The sequence below is a fragment of the Carettochelys insculpta genome, chromosome 21 (assembly GCF_033958435.1).
Source record: "Carettochelys insculpta isolate YL-2023 chromosome 21, ASM3395843v1, whole genome shotgun sequence".
In the NCBI taxonomy this organism is placed as follows: Eukaryota; Metazoa; Chordata; order Testudines; family Carettochelyidae; genus Carettochelys; species Carettochelys insculpta.
In genome coordinates, this window is record NC_134157.1 from 25,255,963 (window position 1) to 25,274,122 (window position 18,160).

Genomic DNA, 18,160 nt, shown 5'->3' on the forward strand with positions numbered 1-18,160 from the left:
GATGGTTCCTCTCGTGTCTTCGTGAAAAGACTGGATCATTTTGAGTAGCCGTGGTGGACAGCCTATCTTGTGGAGCAATTTAAACAGTCCATCCCTACTGACTGAGTCGAAAGGCTTGGTCAGGTTGATGAAGGCGACATAGAGTGGCTTCCACTGCTCCCTGCATTTCTCCTGCAGCTGCCTCAAGTAGAAGATCATCTTAATGGTAGATCTCTCGGAGCAGAATCCACATTGGGATTCAGGATACACCCTCTCAGCAAGCTTCTGGAGTCTGCCGAGGATGACATGAGTGAACAATTTACCAGTGATACTTAGGAGGGAGCTTCCACAGTAATTGTTGCAGTCACTTCTGTCTCCTTTGTTCTTATACAAGGTTACAATGTTGGCGTCCCGCATATCCTGTGGTACCTCACCCTCTCTCCAGCACAGGCACAGCAGCTCATGTAGGGGTTCCAGGAGTGTGTCCAAGGCACACTTGATTAACTCTGATGGCATACCATCCTGACCTGGGGCCTTTCCTACTGCAGTGCTATCAATAGCTTTCTTCAATTCGACCGCAGTTGGTTACTGGTCCAGCTTGTCCATGACTGACAGGAGCTCGATGATGTTGAGGGCTGTATCAATCACAATCTTCTCTCATGAATACAGCTCGGAGTAGTGCTCAACCCATAGCTCCATCTGTTTGGCTTTGTCAGTGATGACGTCACCAGATTTGGATTTCAGAGGTGCCGTCTTATTCTGGATGGGTCCCATTGCCTTCTTTATGCCCTCGTACATTCCCCTGAGATTACCAGAGTCAGCACAGGTCTGGATACTGCTGCATAGCTTAAGCCAGTATTTGTTGGCACAGCGCCTGGCTGTCTGCTGTACTATTTTTCTGGCTACTCTGAGTGCTTGCTGGGTACTCTGACTCAGTGAGCATTTATACTCCATAAGTGCAGAGCACTTCTTTTCGATGACTGAAATCATCTAATCGGAGTTAGATTCGAACCAGTCGTTTGTGTTTCCAACTCTTCTTCCAAACACTGACAAGGCTGTACTGTAGATTGTGTCACTCAAATGCTGCCATCTGGATATCGCATCAGCACCCCCCAGGGCTGCTGTGCAGATTCTCCTCAAGGGTGTCTCTGAACTTTCCAGCTTTTTCTGAGTTTGCCATCTTTCTGGTATCAATGCGGGGCCTTCCAGTTGGTTTAGAATGGTGCAGCTTCTTAGGTCTCAGCTTGAGCTTAGACCAGCGAATGATCTGTATCGCAGTTGGCACTATGATAGCTGCATGTCAGGAGGACGTTTTTGAGGTTGTCGCATCTGGTGATGACCAAGCCTAATTGGTGCCAGCATTTCGAACGTGGGTGTCTCCATGACACTCTGTGCTGTGGCTTGATTTGGGAAAATGTGTTTGTGATTCACAGATTATGGTACATGCAAAGTTCAAGGAGACGCTGTCCGATGTCATGCTTTTTTACCACACCGAAGTGACCTAGGCAAGAGGGCCATGAGTCACAATTGGCTGCAACTCTTGCATTGAAGTCACCCAAAAGGTACAATTGTTCACGAGCAGGTATTTGCACTATGGCGGCACTGAGCTTGTCATAGAACTTGTCCTTTGCTTCTGGTTTGGCATTCAGGGTTGAAGCGTAAGCACTTATCAGGTGGACGGAACCAGCACAGGTTTGAAGTTTGACCTGAAGGAGTCTTTCTGATTCGCCCGTGACTAGTTCCACCATTTGCAGAAGGGTATTTCTGATGGCAAAGCCGACATGGTGCTCCCTGGTTTGCTCTTGGGCTTTGCCCTGCCAGAAAAAAGTGTAGTCCTTTTCCTTTAGGGATCCCAAAGCTTCAAGTCACATCTCCTGCAACGTGGCGATGTCAACTTGGAGCTTCTTCAGTTCCTCGTTGATGACAGCGGTCTTTTGGGTGTCGCTGATGTCCTCAAAATCTGCAGTCAAACCGGTCAACATGGTCCGTATATTCCAACAAGCAAGCCTGAAACTTTGATGATTTACTTTTCTTGATAATTTTCTTGTTGGTTTGGTTTTCATAGAATCATCGAATACTAGGACTGGAAGGGACCTCGAGAGGCCATCGAGTCCAGCCCTCTGCCCCAATGGCAGGACCAAGTACTGTCTAAACCATCCCTCATAGACATCTATCTAACCTGTTCTTAAATATCTCCAGCAATGGAGATTCCACAACCTCCCTTGGCAATTTATTCCACTGTTTGACCACCCTGACAGTTAGGAACTTTTTCCTAATGTCCAACCTAAACCTCCCTTGCTGCAGTTTAAGCTCATTGCCTCTTGTTCTATCCTCAGAGGCCAAGAAGAACAAGTTTTCTCCCTCCTCCTTTTGACACCCTTTTAGATACCTGAAAACTGCTATCATGTCTCCCCTCAATCTTCTCTTTTCCAAACTAAACAAGCCCAATTCTTTCAGCCTTTCTTCACAGGTCACATTCTCTAGACCTTTATTCATTCTTTTCGCTCTTTTCTGGACCCTCTCTAATTTCTCCACATCCTTCTTGAACTGCGGTGCCCAGAACTGGACACAATACTCCAACTGAGGCCTAACCAGTGCAGAGTAGGGCAGAAGAATGACTTCTCGTGTCTTGTTCACAACACACCTGTTCAAGCATCCCAGAATCATGTTTACTTTTTTTGCAACAGCATCACACTGTTGACTCATATTTAGCTTGTGGTCCACTATAACCCCTAGATCCCTTTCTGCTGTAGTCATTCCTAGACAGTCTCTCCCCATTCTGTATGTGTGAAACTGATTGTTTCTTCCCAAGTGGAGCACTTTGCATTTGTCCTTATTAAACTTCATCCTGTTTACCTCAGACTATTTCTCCAATTTATCCAGATCATTTTGAATTATGACCCTATCCTCCACAGAAGTTGCAACCCATCCCAGCTTGGTACCATATGCAAACTTAATAAGCGTACTTTCTATGCCAATATCTAAATCACTGATGAAGACATTGAACAGAACCGGTCCTAACACAGACCCCTGTGGAACCCCACTTGTTATACTTTTCCAGCAGGATTGAGAACCATTAAGAACTATTCTCTGGGTACGGTTATCCAGCCAGTTATACACCCATCTTATAGTAGCCTCATCTAAATTGTATTTGCCTAGTTTTTTTATAAGAATATCATGCAAGATCGTAACAAATGCTTTACTAAAGTCTAGGTATACCACATCCACCGCTTCTCCCCATCCACATGGCTTGTTATCCTATCAAAGAAAGCTATCAGATTAGGTTGACATGATTTGTTCTTTACACATCCATGCTGGCTGTTCCCTATCACCTTACCACTTTCCAAGTGCTTGCAGATGATTTCTTTAATTACCTGCTCCATTAGCTTTCCTGGCACTGAAGTTAAGCTGACTGGCCTGTAGTTTCCTGGGTTATTCTTATTCCCCTTTTTATAGATGGGCACTATATTTGCCCTTTTCCAGTCTTCTGGAATCTCTCCTGTCTCCCACGATTTTCCAAAGATGATAGATAAAGGCTCAGATACCCCCTCTGTCAGCTCTTTGAGTATTCAAAGATGCATTTCATCAGGCCCTGGTGACTTGCAGATGTCTAATTTTCCTAAGTGATTTTTAACTTGTTCTTTTTTTATTTCAACTTCTAACTCTACCCCTTTCCCACTACCATTCACTATGTTGCGCATTCCTTCATCAGACTTCTCGGTGAAGACCGAAACAAAGAAGTCATTAAGCATCTCTGCCATTTCTAAGTTCCCTGTTACTGTTTCTCCCTCCTCACTAAGCAATGGCCCTACCCTGTCCCTGGTCTTCCTCTTGTTTCTAATATATTTATAAAAAGCCTTCTTGTTTCCCTTTATGCCTGTAGCTAGTTTGAGCTCATTTTGCATCTTAGGCCTTCTAATCTTGCTCCTGCATTCTTGTGTTGTTTGCCTATATTCATCCTTTGTCATTTGTCCTTGTTTCCATTTTTTTTTATGATTCCTTTTTTATTTTGAGATCATGCAAGATCTCCTGGTTAACCCAAGTGTAACAAGTCCAGTGACGCCCAGCCCCTTGGTCTAGGGCGGGCGGCAGCAAAAAGGGGGTTAGGGCACCAGCCCGTACTCAGTTCGGGCGGTCAGCAGCTCACTGCTACAACACCATACAGGCCCCAGCCCTCAAGCCAGGGCAGGGCAGCAGTTCACAAGAGTTGTATAGTTCTGGGCCCAGCCCTCAGTCCAGGGCAGGGCAGCAGTCCCCAGATAATCGCACAGTTCTGGGCCTGGCCCTTAGTCCAGGGCAGGGCAGCAGTCCCAAGTAATAATACAGTTCTGGGCCCGGCCCTTAGTCCAGGGCAGGGCAGCAGTCCCAAGTAATAATACAGTTCTGGGCCCGGCCCTCAGTCCAGGGCGGGGCAGCAGTTCACCAGGGTTAAGCACCGGCCCAGGCCTCAGTTTGGGGCGGGGCAGCAACACAAGGGTTAACCGTTTTCCCTTCTACCCTTCCTTAGAATTGTGAACTCTGATTTCATGATCACTTTCACCCAAGCTACCTTCCACTTTTAAGTTCTCTACCAATTCCTCCCTATTTGTTAAAATGAAATCTAGAACAGTTTCCCCCCAGTAGCTTTTTCAACATTTTGGAATAAAAAATTGTCTCCAATACAATTCAAGAACTTACTGGATAGTCTGTGCCCTGCTGTATTAGTCTCCCAAAATATATCTAGATAGTTGAAGCCCCCATCACCACTAAATCTGGGGCCCTGCATGACTTTGTTAGTCGTTTAAAAAGGCCTCATCCAGCGCTTCCACCTGGGTAGGTGGCCTGTAGTAGACTCCTAGCAGGACATCACCCTTGTTTTTTTACCCTTTAGTCTAACCCAGAGACAATCAACACGTCCATCTCCTACGTCCATCTCCACCCCAGTCCAAGTGTGTACATTTTTAATATATAAGGCAACACTGCCCCCCTTTCTTCCCTGTCTATCCTTCCTAAGCAGGCTGTAGCCTTCAATACCAACATTCCAATCATGTGTATTATCCCACCAAGTTTCCATGAGGCCAACGATGTCATAGCTGTATTTATTTATTAGCACTTCCAGTTCTTCCTGCTTATTACCCATACTTCTTGCATTTGTATATAGGCATGTAAGATATTGATTTGATCTTGCCTCCCTGTTTTGCCCTGACCCTCTTTTTACTCTGACATAGTTGCCCATGCTGCCTCCCATTTCTGACCCATCTCCCAGGTTTCCATGTTCTCCACTTACCAGTGGACTTTGCTCCCCTGCCCCCGTCGAACCTCGTTTAAAGTCCTCCTCACTAGGTAAGCCAGTCTGTGTCCAAATACGGTCTGTCCCCTCCTCGAAAGGTGAACACCATCTCTGCCTAGCAGTCCTTTCTGGAATAGCATCCCGTGGTCGAGGAAGCCAAAGCCTTCCTGGTGACACCATCTTCGAAGCCAGGCATTCACCTCTAGGATGCACCTGTCTCTGCCTGGGCCCCTACCACTGACAGGCAGGATTGAGTAGAATACCAGCTGCACCCCAAACTCCCTCACCTGTGCCCCCAGAGCCCTGAAGTCACTCAACCTGCTCAGCATCACATCTCACAGTATCATTAGTGCCCACATGGATGAGAAGCATGGGATAGTAGTCAGAGGGCCGGATAATTCTCGAAAACGCCTCCGTAACATCTCAGATATGGGCCCCCGGCAGGCAGCATACCTCCTGGAATGAAATGTCAGGCCGACAGATGGATGCCTCCGTCCCCCTCAGAAGAGAGTCCCCGACCACCACTGCTCTACGTTTCCTCCTCGCAGTGGTGGCAGCAGACTTCCCAGCCTTGAGGAGGGTACGAGGCTTCTCCTCTGCTGTATGGGACGATTCTTTGTCTCCTGTATGAAGTACAGCATAACGGTTTCCTAGTACCGTGGTGGGTTCTGAGCAGGGGTGGAACCCCGCCTACTGCCAGAAGTAACAAGCTGCCAGTGTCCACCCTGATCTATCTCTTCCTCTACCAGTGGTTTATCAGCTGTCCTGTGTACTGGGACATTTACCACAGCTGTCTCCACATGAATACTATTCAGGAGCTGCTCGTGGAGTCGGATACTCCTCAGCCTGCCTACCTCCTTCTGTAGCTCTCCCACCTGCCACCTGAGAGATTCCACCTGCAGGCACCTTCCACACTGGATGGTCCCCCCCAGCCTGGATAACAGTGAGTGGGAATTGTAAGCCACAGTCCCTGCAAAGCCACACCAGGATCTGGGTAGAGGCATCCATGGTCAGGCAGTCTGTCTGGGTACAGGCACAGGTGGAGGAGACAGTAGTAGTGCTGGCACAGGTGGTTCGGGTCTTCCTCACCATTGTAGGCCTCCCTCTGTCAAACTGCCTCCCAAACTCCCGTCTGTAGCTCCCTGTACACTTTGCTCCCCTGGTCGCCCTTGCCTCCGACTTTGAAAGCCTACTGGCCTGGGTCAGGCCCTCCCCCCTGCGAGTCACACAGGGGAAGGCTAATCAAGGGAACAAAGGTCAGGCAGGCAGTCCCAACTGCCACTGAAACTGAAACTGACCCACCTGAAATCAAAATGGCAGTTCAAATTTAAACAGTTAAGCACACTCACTCACTCACCCCAAAAGCCAGCGCTCTCACGTGGTAGCTTCTGCAGTGGCAGGATCACTTGCTCTCCCTCTTAAATTCCCCTGTCTGCAGCTTCCTGTCCGCTTCACTCCCCGGTCGCCCTTGCCTCTGGAAAGGCCACACAAACACAAAATCCTTGATAATAAACTTCATATTTCTCAGCACTTCAAGTTAATAAATAGCTGTGTAACTATGCAACACAACATGAATACTTAGCTTGTGGAAGAAATACATTTTGGTACTTTATTCTAATCATATTAAATTAAAATTAATGGTGCAAAAACACTGTAAGTACTACCACTATTTTACATCAATTTGTTTGCTTTTTTCATCTTATTCAGAATTTGTTGCTGATGACCTAAGATGCTCACGTGTGACTGTCAACCAGGTGTTAATTTACTCCTCATCAAAGTTCCTTCTAAACTATGTAGCTCCAGCACCTCCCTGCTGGCATGGGAGGGAGCACACCTCTGCCCTCGGCAGATCACCCAGGCCCAAGCAGCAGGATTGGATTAAGAGAGGGTCTATAGAAGCAACAGCCCGGGGCCTTAGGCTGAAGTTGGTAAAGCCCCTGTGTCCTAGCGCAGCCTGTCCTGGTGGGGGAGGAGTGGTCAGAATAGCTCTGTACATTGCCCTTCCTTCTTCTCAGCTACAGCTGGCCTCCCTGCAAGCGCTGGAAGCTCTGTCTTCACAACTCCCGTTGGCCAGGAATCATAGCCAATGGGAGTTGTGGGGACTGTTGCCTGCAGGTGAATGTAGGGTAGCATGGCACCACCTGTTCCTCCACACAAACCAAACTAGAGCAGTCCCAAGTAAGTGGTTTGCATCCCAATTCCTTGCCCTAGTTCCGGGCCCCCTCTATCACCCTAGCTCCCTTCTAGACCTCACACTCCAAACCTGAGCCCTCTCCTGCAGCCTAACTTCTGGTCAGACCCCACAATGGCTACGTCTACACGTGCACGCTACATCAAAATAGCTTATTTCGATGTAGCAACATCGAAATAGTCTATTTCGATGAATAACGTCTACACTTCCTCCAGGGCTGGCAACGTCGACGTTCAACTTCGACATTGGGCAGCACCACATCGAAATAGGCGCTGCGAGGGAACGTCTACATGCCAAAGTAGCACACATCGAAATAAGGGTGCCAGGAACAGCTGCAGACAGGGTCACAGGGCGGACTCAACAGCAAGCCGCTCCCTTAAAGGGCCCCTCCCAGACACAGTTGCACTAAACAACACAAGATCCACAGAGCCCACAACTGGTTGCAGACCCTGTGCATGCAGCATGGATCCCCAGCTGCAGCAGCAGCAGCCAGAAGCCCTGGGCTAAGGGCTGCTGCACACGGTGACCATAGAGCCCCGCAGGGGCTGGAGAGAGAGCATCTCTCAACCCCTCAGCTGATGGCCGCCATGGCGGACCCCGCTATTTCGATGTTGTGGGACGTGGATTGTCTACACGTGCCCTACTTCGACGTTCAACTTCGAAGTAGGGCGCTATTCCCATCCCCTCATGGGGTTAGCGACTTCAACGTCTCGCCGCCTAACGTCGATTTCAACTTCAAAGTAGCGCCCAACATGTGTAGCCGTGACGGGCGCTATTTCGAAGTTGGCGCCGCTACTTCGAAGTAGCGTGCACGTGTAGACGCGGCCAATGTCCCCAACCTCCTGCCCTGAGCCCACTCCCACACTCCTAACCTCTTGGTCCCATCCTGGCGCCCCCTCCTGCAGCCCAAATGCCTCCTCCTCAGCCCCACCACAGAGCCCACAACCTCAGCCAAAATCACCAACCCCAAGCCCCCTCCCACAATCCAAACCCCTCAGCCTCACCTCTACCACGTATCATCCATGTGCAGAATTAATTTTATGTGCCAATACAGAGGTGATGTGTTGCACAGAATATCTATATTGGTGCACATAACAAAATTAATTCTATAGATGGACATAAAAAATTAGAAGGAACACTGATTCTGAGACATCTTCTCCTTAACAAAGAAGTCACCAACAAGACGTAATGGTGATATCACGAGTAAAAAAACAGTGCCAAGTCTTTTCATGATCAAAACACCCTCAGTATCTGATGCGTAATTGCTATGAAATAGGTTAAGTTGCAATCCATTTTTTTCTGCTGTAATTTAGAAGAAAGTTCCCTCCCCATTAACTTAATCTTCATTATCCTAAGCTCCCTGCATCCACCCACCTTTCAGGAAAAAAACAGACAAGGTGAGGAAAGCATGTCATACTGGCAAACTGTGTACCTCTGGTTCTGACCTGTATGATTCTTCTAAAATCCTATTCTTCATTTTTTGCACTAGATATTACATCATGTTCTTCCTGTGAACTAAACCTCGCTATATAATCTATTTTAGCTTCTACAGGTGTTAAGGGGAGTGAGAACTACAACTAACAAGCACACGTGACTGGAGGTTGCTGATATATTTTTAATAGAATAAGAATTGACATGAGTGAGTCTTTGCCCCAAATGTAAACTAAAGCCTTTCTGAAGCTTAGGGAGGAAAAATTCTCTTCTTCTGGTATTTCTGGCTCAGACAAAATCAGGAATTACTGCAAAACACAACAAAAGCCCTCACCTCACAAGGTTCCTAGCCTCATTTGCAGAGTGACAAGATCTGGGGATATTCGAATAAAACCCCCTGAAAGAAACTTCTGAATTTAGGAGGTTCACCATTCACTTCATATTACATGCTCTAAAAGCTAGATGCATTGTCTTTTTATTAATCTCTATCTGTGTCACTTTCCAGTTGTTGGATATATTGTCAGAAGCAACACAGAAGGCAGTTGAATTTCCATGACTATCAGCAGCTTGTGTATGTTGATCTTTTCTAGAAAAGCACAGTTAATTAGCATTTGGAAGGAAGGAGGACCAAAGTAAAATCTCCAGACTTCATGCAACAGAATAGAAAATGCAAATATTTAAGACATATTAAACATTAAACAAGTAGGGTGAGATCCAAGTTTTGTCATTAAAACTCCTATTTCTTCTTTTACACAAGACTTTTGAAAAAGTCAAATAGTTATTCTAAAAGGTTCATGACTCCCTTGTTCACAGATGAAGAGTTTGTTCTATAAAACCTCTAGTTTCCAGGTTTCATATTAAGTCTAGTATGCCAAAGTTTACATCTTTTTAAATTGCACTGAATGTAGGAACATATTATAGTTAACAACATAGGGTTCAGTAAATACAGATGGCAAAATAAAACTGAGATTACACAGGATTTCTTTTCTATTGCAATGTTTGTAGATCTTCACTTGATACAATTATTATTTATACATTAAATAATAGACTTCAGCTTCCTAAGTTGATCAGGAGCTGTATCAGTGATTGTGCTGAAGTTACATGAGAGACTACCATAACGACCAAACATGAAGGAGGTTACGTAAGATATTGTCCTAGCCTTCAGCACCATCTACTGTTTCACAGAAGTCTGACAACTATTTCTCAGTTTTGCCAAGCTTCTCTATCTTAACCCCCTTTCAGAACAACTTCAAGAATGCCGTCCAGAGTATCTTCAGACAACGTTACACATTCTCAATAGCTCTTCCTAAGTGCCTGAGCTGTCACCTAGCAGGGGGAAGGACATTCTCAGGGCGGGACCCTTGTCTTTACAATTTGGCTTCCCACAACAAAGCCAGAGACTGGGACCCTTATGGGCAAGCAGAATAGCTCACCATCAATTCTGGCTTTTCGGAGGGTTGTGCTGAGCAAGGACAGCCTTCTTTTAATTTCTTTAGCCTTGTGGAATTCTTTAGTATAACTGGCATCATGGCATTATATAGTTCAAACAGTGTAGTCACGGTGTATGTGCACCTAGAAACATAGGATAACTGAAAAGTACATAGAACAGTTTTATACATTAAAATTCTGCATCCTTATCTAGATCTTAATGTCAATGTATTGTTCACAACAAGGTGTGCAGGATGTCTCAATGCAATCAGTTAAGAAGCACAAAGGGTCTTTGTCTGATTACAGGAAACTGCAAAGTAATGCTCTGGAAATAAAAAAAAATTGTGAATGTGCCTTAAGAAATAAATTCTCAAATCTTCCATCTCTAAGTCTTTGATTCATATCCTATTCAATTATTACTACATGACAGGTGTCCAATGGTCCATGACAAGAATTTCTAAAGCTCCCAGTGTGCCAGCATTCACAGCTAGCACTATTACTGCAACAGTAAACTCTCTCATATCCAGCAGCCCTGGGACCAAGATGCTGCTGGATATTCAAATATTCTGGATAATAGATATATTTAGCAATGCATAACACTAAAGAAAACAAGATTAGATATTAAAAACAAACAAAAATGTATGCAGAATATTTTATTTACCGATAATAGTAGCATTGTACTCTGTAAACTTACACTGTATTTGCTGTATTTATTTGTATTTATTTTCCCTATACTGTACGTATGGAAAACAGAACTAAAATTTACTTATAGTTAAAATGCTGGTAATTTGAGAGTTCTGGATGACAGAATGCTGGTTAAGACAGAGTTTATTATATTTGGCATCCCTAAGGGGAGTCTCAGCAGTGAGTCCAGAGGCCAAATGCATTGCTAAAAATGAAACTTCCTCTCATCCCAGGGAAACTCAGAGCACCTTGACAGAGCAATATTGGGAAATTTTCATTGCATCTCTTCTGTGAATTTACCCCGCCTGCCAATCCTTTATTACCCTTTTACTCGTGGAAAAATGACTCAGGTACATTTTCTTACATGGTGTTTAGCTCAGATTAAAAGGTGTAAAAGGAAATTTTAAAATGAAATTTAGGTGGATTAAAAATAATTGAAATCTTACCAGATGACTGGTCACCAATATAATGGGCCCTTTCTTGCTTAAATCTAAAGGTTCATGAAGGTGAAGCAGCATGAGCCTGTTTTGGGGCTGTATCATTAGCCACCCTTTACCGGGAGCACACAGACTCTATCCAAAGCAGTTGTTTTATTTAATCTAAAAGGCAAGAGAGATTAGAAGTCATAAAACTGCAGCACTATAGCATCTGAAAAATGTTAACTGAACAGCTCTCTCATGTAAGATAGTGTCTTATACATTAACTTTTTATTTTGAGGCCTGAGTCTTTATAAGATTAGTCTCAGTACAATCCAGCTAGCCTTATGAACTAGCTTAATATCTGGCACAAAACAAATATCACAATGCCACAAGCTTGTTTGGAAGTTCAAAATATGTCTTTGATCTATTTTCAGACTACATTTTTCTTGTGGAATCCCATCCTAGTTTTGGAAAATTCTTATATGTGCTTGGCATATGGTCAATCCAGTAGTCTCATGGCAGCATAACTCCTTTCCTGTAGATAACCTACGTACATGTTCTTTGCTCAGGGTATGCCTACATTAGGAAATCAGGTTGAATTTGTCACAATACATTTTTCCAGCACCTGACTTTGTAACGTCAAAGGTGCATGTCCACGCTAGTATAAATCCATGGTAGTGTGTCCCCATTGGCATTGCAAGGTTCAATTTTGTCAGCAATTAACTGTGCGTACCTATCTCACAGTTCCTGCTGCCCTGTTGCGTTGTGGGTTTCTGCCCCAATGTGTGATGAGACAATAATGTGCTGTGGATCATTCTGGGCGTGTGTCATCAGTATCCATCCCAGAGGGCACTTGGCATCTCTTCCTCCCTTTGGAAAGCCAACAGCAGAAAGGGTTTTTGCACCCTTTTATTCATCTCCATGAAGACACCATTGCAAGGTTAGCATGGAATTTGTGCAGCTTAAAACCATTGTAGTGAGTAGTATGAGCATATATGGTATATGCAAAGCCTAAGCAGCCATGAGAGTTATGAAGACTCTGAGTAGGACACAGACCTATACGGAAGGGAGACAATGGAGAGGAGGAATGGGGAGATGCTGGCTGCACTCAATGCTTTATACACAATGGAGCACCATTTCTAGTGCCATGACACAAGCTCAGACTTGTGGGACTGCACTATTCTGGGATGACCAGCGGTGGCTACAAAACTTCCGCATGTGTAAGGTCACTATCATGGAACTTTATAAATTACTTTTTCTTGCCTGTAACCACTGCAATACCAAAATGAGACCTGCTCTGACAATTCAGAAGTGTATGACAATTGCTTTGTGGAAACTTGCAACACAAGACAGCTACTGGTCAGCGGGAAATCAATTTGGAGTGGGGACACTACAGTGGGGTTGCTGTCATCCAGGTAGTAAAGGCAATCAATACTTTTCTGTGATGAAAGACTGTGACTCTGGGAAATGTGCAGGACATAGTGGATGATTTTGCCACGACGGGGTTCCCTAATTGCAGTGGAGCAACAGGAGGAATGTACATACCTGTCCTGGCACTAGACCACCTTGCCACAGAGTACATAAACTGCAAAGGGGTGCTTCTCCATAGTGTTGCGTACATTGGTGAATCACAAGGGCCGTTTCAATGACATAAAGGTGGGATGGCTGGGACAGGTTCATGATGTGTGCATCTTTAGGAACTCTGGATTGCTGCAGAATGGAACTTTCTTCCCAGACCAAAAAATCACCATTAGAGACATGGAGATGTCAAGTGATCATGGGTGACCCAGCTTACCCCTTGCTCCCTCGGCTTATGAAGCCATATACAGGCAGCCTGGACAACATTAAGAAGCAGTTCAATTACAGGCTGAAAGAATGCAGAATGGTAGTAGAATGTGCCTTTGGCCAATTAAAAGCCAGATCTAGGAGCTTTCTGACTCAGTTAGACCTCAGTGAAGGCAACATTCCCCTCATGCTGGCAGCCTGCTGTGTGCTTCATAATTTATGTGAGAGCATGGGGAAAAATTTCATGCCAGCCTGCAGGGCAGAGGCAGATCACCTGGCCAATAATTATCAGCAGCCAAATACCAGGGCAATAAGGAGAGCACAGCACGACACACTACTAATCAGGGAGGCTTTGAAAAACAACTTTTTGAATGACCAGACAGCGACATGACCATCATGACTGTTAGCTCTCAAGGAGGTGCCCACTGCAAGACGTGTGCTTGACTGTAAAGCACCCCGCACCCCAGCCCCGTACAACACAAGCATAAAAGACACTGATTTTGCAAGCTTAATCATTTTCTTCAGGGGATGCTAAAGGAGTTCACAACATGGGCTTCAAGGATAGGTAAGCAAGGGTATTTTGCCATTGCAGATGGGGAAATGTAAGTCTTCTGCTCTCAGAAGAGTCCGTGGGAATGGGATGCAGGGCTGCCCTCGCTTCCCTTCACTCCCCATTTTTCTGCTTCAGAAAGGCTTGCTCCATTGACACACACACACATCCCTTCCACATGCCAAACAGGCTAAAGGACAATCTATGTACTTGCAACTCAGGCAATCAAAGAATCAAAGAACTAGGGTTACCATATAAAAGAGAGGACACCCCTGAGAGGGAGTGTATCTGAATCAGTATCTACCAACTCACGTTGTAGTAGTTTACTATATATACTGTAACACATTACTACAACGTGAGTTGGTAGATACTGATACAGATACTTTCCCTCTCATGGGTCCTCTTTTTTGAAAGGTCAAAAATGGTATCCCTAAAAGAACGTTTAGTAAGTCAGGAAAGTGCCATACAGCATGAAAGCTAACTCATCATCATCGTCACCATCCTCAATAACCATGGGCTCAGCAACCGTTGGTGTCTGATACCTCTCTATTTCCTTTCATCTTTCCCTGTCCTGTGTGGAGTGGCTTAGTTTCTGAAGAGTAGCTCCGCACCAATCTACTATATCATCTTTCCATTCTCTGTGGGGTTGGCCTCTCCTGTTTGAACCGTCCATTATGCCAGATACCCGGGTCTTGATTTTTCATTCGTCATTCATTCTGCAAATATGCCCAAATAGTTGTAGCTTCCACGTTATAACCTTCTGCGGTAGGTTCTCTTTCAGCTGTATCTTTCTATATAATTCCTCACTGGTGACCTTCTGCATCCATCCTATTCTCAGAATCTTTCTATAACAACTCCTTTTGAACATCAATATTCTTCACTTTGAATCTTTCATTATCACCCATGTCTCATATCCAATAAATCAGAATTTTGTCCATACTCTCAATAATTTGTATTTTTTATTTACTGACTCCTTGACACTGTAAATTATATGAATATAATTGTCAAAGTATGACAGTGCTGGGTTGTTTTCATGGTTCTATGGCCACATAAGCTTATCTGTTCAAAAAGGCCAACGAAAGGGGAACAAATGCCCATTGTGAAGGGAAGATAATGGTTTCCACACTTAATCTACAGTGAGCAGATTCTCTGGAAAGAATGCCATTGTTTGCCCCCTCCTTCAGTGGAACCAGGCAATTGCAGATATAATAAAAACAGTAAGTTAAAACAATGCAGAGAGTACAAGCAATTAAAATCTTTTTAACTGAACTGGATTCACAGGGTCGCCAATCCTTCAAACACTTATTCATGTGCTTAACTTTAAGACTTTCTCCACAACTGGACAAGATCTTTTCATTTCACTAGTTCTTTCTTTCTTTCCTCCTATCATTTATTAAACCTACCTGTTGAATTTGTTGTAAATCACACCTCTACTTTGCACCCCCACACAAAGTGCTACTGAGCTTAGTGCTGTGGTCCCCAAACTTTTTATGCCCAAGATCACTTTTTGGATTTAAGGCTAACCCAAGATCTACTCTGCCTCTTTCCCAAGGCTTTGCCTGCTCACTTCATTCCCCTGTCCCCAACACTCACTCTCTCCCATCCTTACTTTTCCTAGTGTTGGGGAGGGCACTGGAATTCAGCAGGGGCCTTGGGATACAGGAAGGGATATAGGGTGCTGGCTCTGGGAGTGGAGACGAGGGGTAGGATGGGGTTTTGGTAGCTGGCTATAGGAGATGGGGGTTGTGGCTGGGGTTGAGGAGCAGGAAGTGTATGGGGTGTTGACTTTAGGAGGGGGTCAGAGTTGGAGCTTACTATGTAGGAGAGGTGCTGGCTCTGAGAGAAGAGTCAAGACTGTGGCAGAGGTGCAGGAGGGAGCTCCTGCCACGCAGCACTTATCACCATCAGCTACACGTCAGTGGCTACACCAAGGCCAATGCAACTGGTTCACTGCCTGCCCCAGACCAACCCCACCTTAGAGCCCTGCATGGATACAAATGTCTACCAATGGATATCTGCAGATAGACATTAGTATCCACTGATCCACAGGTCTTTGCTTCCAGGAGATACCATGGCCAAAGGAGAAGAGCACAGCCAGAAGCCAATGCCCCACACTTGCAGCTCCTCCCGGCAGTGTGGCTGTACCAGCCCCAGTGGGGCTGTACAGCTCCAGACAGAAGATGCAGCTGGAAGTAGGACCGGGGTAAGAATAACTGTACAGCCAGGAGAAACTGCTGGCGCAGGGTTCTAGCTCCTGGGAATGGTGGCACACACGTCTCCTTTGGCTGCAGCAGCTCCTGCTGCTCTCAGAATGGGCCAACTAGTCCCTGTGACCCCTGAGGAAGGGGTGGAGGTCATGAGGCTCTTCATGATACTTCACTCTGACAGCACTGCTGCCATCAGCTCACATTGGCCACAGTTTTCCATTCCTAGCCAACAAGAGTTGCAGAGGGCAGTGCTTGAAGGCAAGAACAACCCACCGAGTCTCCTGCTCTCTCTACTACACATATAGGTTAGCTGCTTCTGAAAATGGGCTGGTCGTGTGAGGTTGGGGCAGGAAGGGAGCCTCCTGAGTGCTGATTGTGATCAACTGGGAGACTCTCCAGGATCAATGTGTTGTTCGCAATCAGTCTGTTGGTGACCACTACTTTAGTGGGTTCACATGTAGAAAGATCTCCTTACAAGATTTTATGCTATTTGTGGTAAACTTTTGTTATGTTTGCACAGCATCTGGCACAATGAGGCCCAATCCTTTACTGATATCTCTAGTTCCTATATCATACAAATTATAAATCACAATATTAAATTGCTATGATGCAGACTGACAATCTACAGAAAACTAAGAATTCCCTTTTTTAAGAACAAGGAGTTTGGTGTTATTTTACAGTAACAAAGTTACCAGGGCATTCTTGCAACCCAGCTTTCTCTGTGTACTACAATGTGGATGAAATTGAGTCATAAAGTTTGTCAGGGATAAGTTCTAAAGCAGTGGCTCCCAGTCTTTTCACTAGTGCACGCCCCGTCACACCCCCAAAACCACTCACAGACCCCCATGAAAGCCAATTCTATTTTCTATCATTTTTATTTATCTTTTATTTTTATTTTCACAGGGACTTGTTGGTCCATTCTGAGGGCAGTAATACCCTTGTGGACCACCAGGGTTCTGTGGACCCCAGATTGGGAACCACTGTTCGAAAGAATTTGCCTCATCTGAGGACTATACCTATCTGCCAAAGAGAAAAACTAAAGCCCTAACTGCACCAACAATCACACAATGGCCCAGTGAAATCAGTGTAATGCTTCTCAGACACAGACATTTACCAGCACCAAGTTTATTGCAAAAATCAGGACCTAATTATTTAACATGGTTTTCTTCCTTATTCCAATTTGTATTGCGAATGATTTTATACCAGAACATTACTGAACTTCAACTCCATACTTGCTTACCATAGGACAAGTAATATGAAAGACTGAATAGCTCAGAGACCACATCTGAAGAAGCATCACTACTGCTTAACACTCTTCTCAGCTGCCTCCTATTACCAGCTTTATCCCTCATCTTAATCACAAGTTTATTTTCTTTCCCCCTCATGGGAGTCATACTGAGGTAGAACATTCCAGCAGAGGACAGCATCTAGCAGCAAAAAAACTGCTCTTAAAGAGTGATGCGTCAAGCACATTGTGCAGTCTTATCATTCATGTCCCAGGATAGTAAACTTAAAAAAATCAACAAAGCTGTTAGGTCAAGGGCTCTGGTGAGAAGCAACTCACTTCCTCCAATGCTGGTGAAAGAAAGGTAGGGATACAGAGGTGGGAGTGTAACATCAGTGCTATATAAATCATGATGGATCTTGCTCACCTCCAGCAGTGATGAGAAGGTAAGAAATTACGTGTGATAATGAGAGCCATGCCATTCTCTAGGTGCTCTCATTCTGCGGTGTCAATTTGCATATGAATTCCAACTCAGCAATCTCACAGTGCAGTCTGTCGTTTTCCTGCCTAAGAACTGCACCTCGCGAGTCAGCAACCGTGTGCCCCGGGAGGTCAGTGTGCTGGTTTCCGTGTTACCGTACCACAGGAGCGGGAAGTCTGCTTCTCCCGTCCGGTGACTGGAGAAGAGGACACGTCCTCCCCAGCTCTGTCCCTAGCCCCACGTGGGTCTCGGCGCCTCCGCAGCTGCGCCGTGTTTACACCACGAACGCGTTCTGGCCCCCGTGCCCCGCTGCCAGCGCTGGCGGTCAGCGGCAAAGGCGCGCTAGCCAGGTTGCTCGGCGCCCCGGGAGCAGCGCCGCGGCCCAGCTTGACAAGGAGCCACCTACACCAACGTAGTGGCCCGAGTCAGGCGCAGCCCCGCCAGCCGGCCTGCCCGGCGCCCTAGAGTGAACCGAGAAGAAGCAGGGCAGTTCCGGGACCGGGTGACCCGG

At 45.5% G+C, this 18,160-nt stretch overlaps 1 long non-coding RNA gene across 2 annotated transcripts in view; it reads right to left on the reverse strand.

Annotated features, from left to right (window-relative positions):
• LOC142024022 (uncharacterized) overlaps positions 1–18,115 on the reverse strand; it is a 220,636-nt gene extending 202,521 nt beyond the window's left edge. For both annotated transcript variants that reach the window (XR_012648367.1, XR_012648366.1), the window contains exons 1-2: positions 17,596–18,115; positions 6,606–6,722 (exon numbers count right to left, since the gene is read on the reverse strand). This is a non-coding gene — a long non-coding RNA (uncharacterized LOC142024022). The remainder of the gene's footprint in view (positions 1–6,605; positions 6,723–17,595) is intronic.
• Between the last annotated feature and the right edge of the window lie 45 nt (positions 18,116–18,160).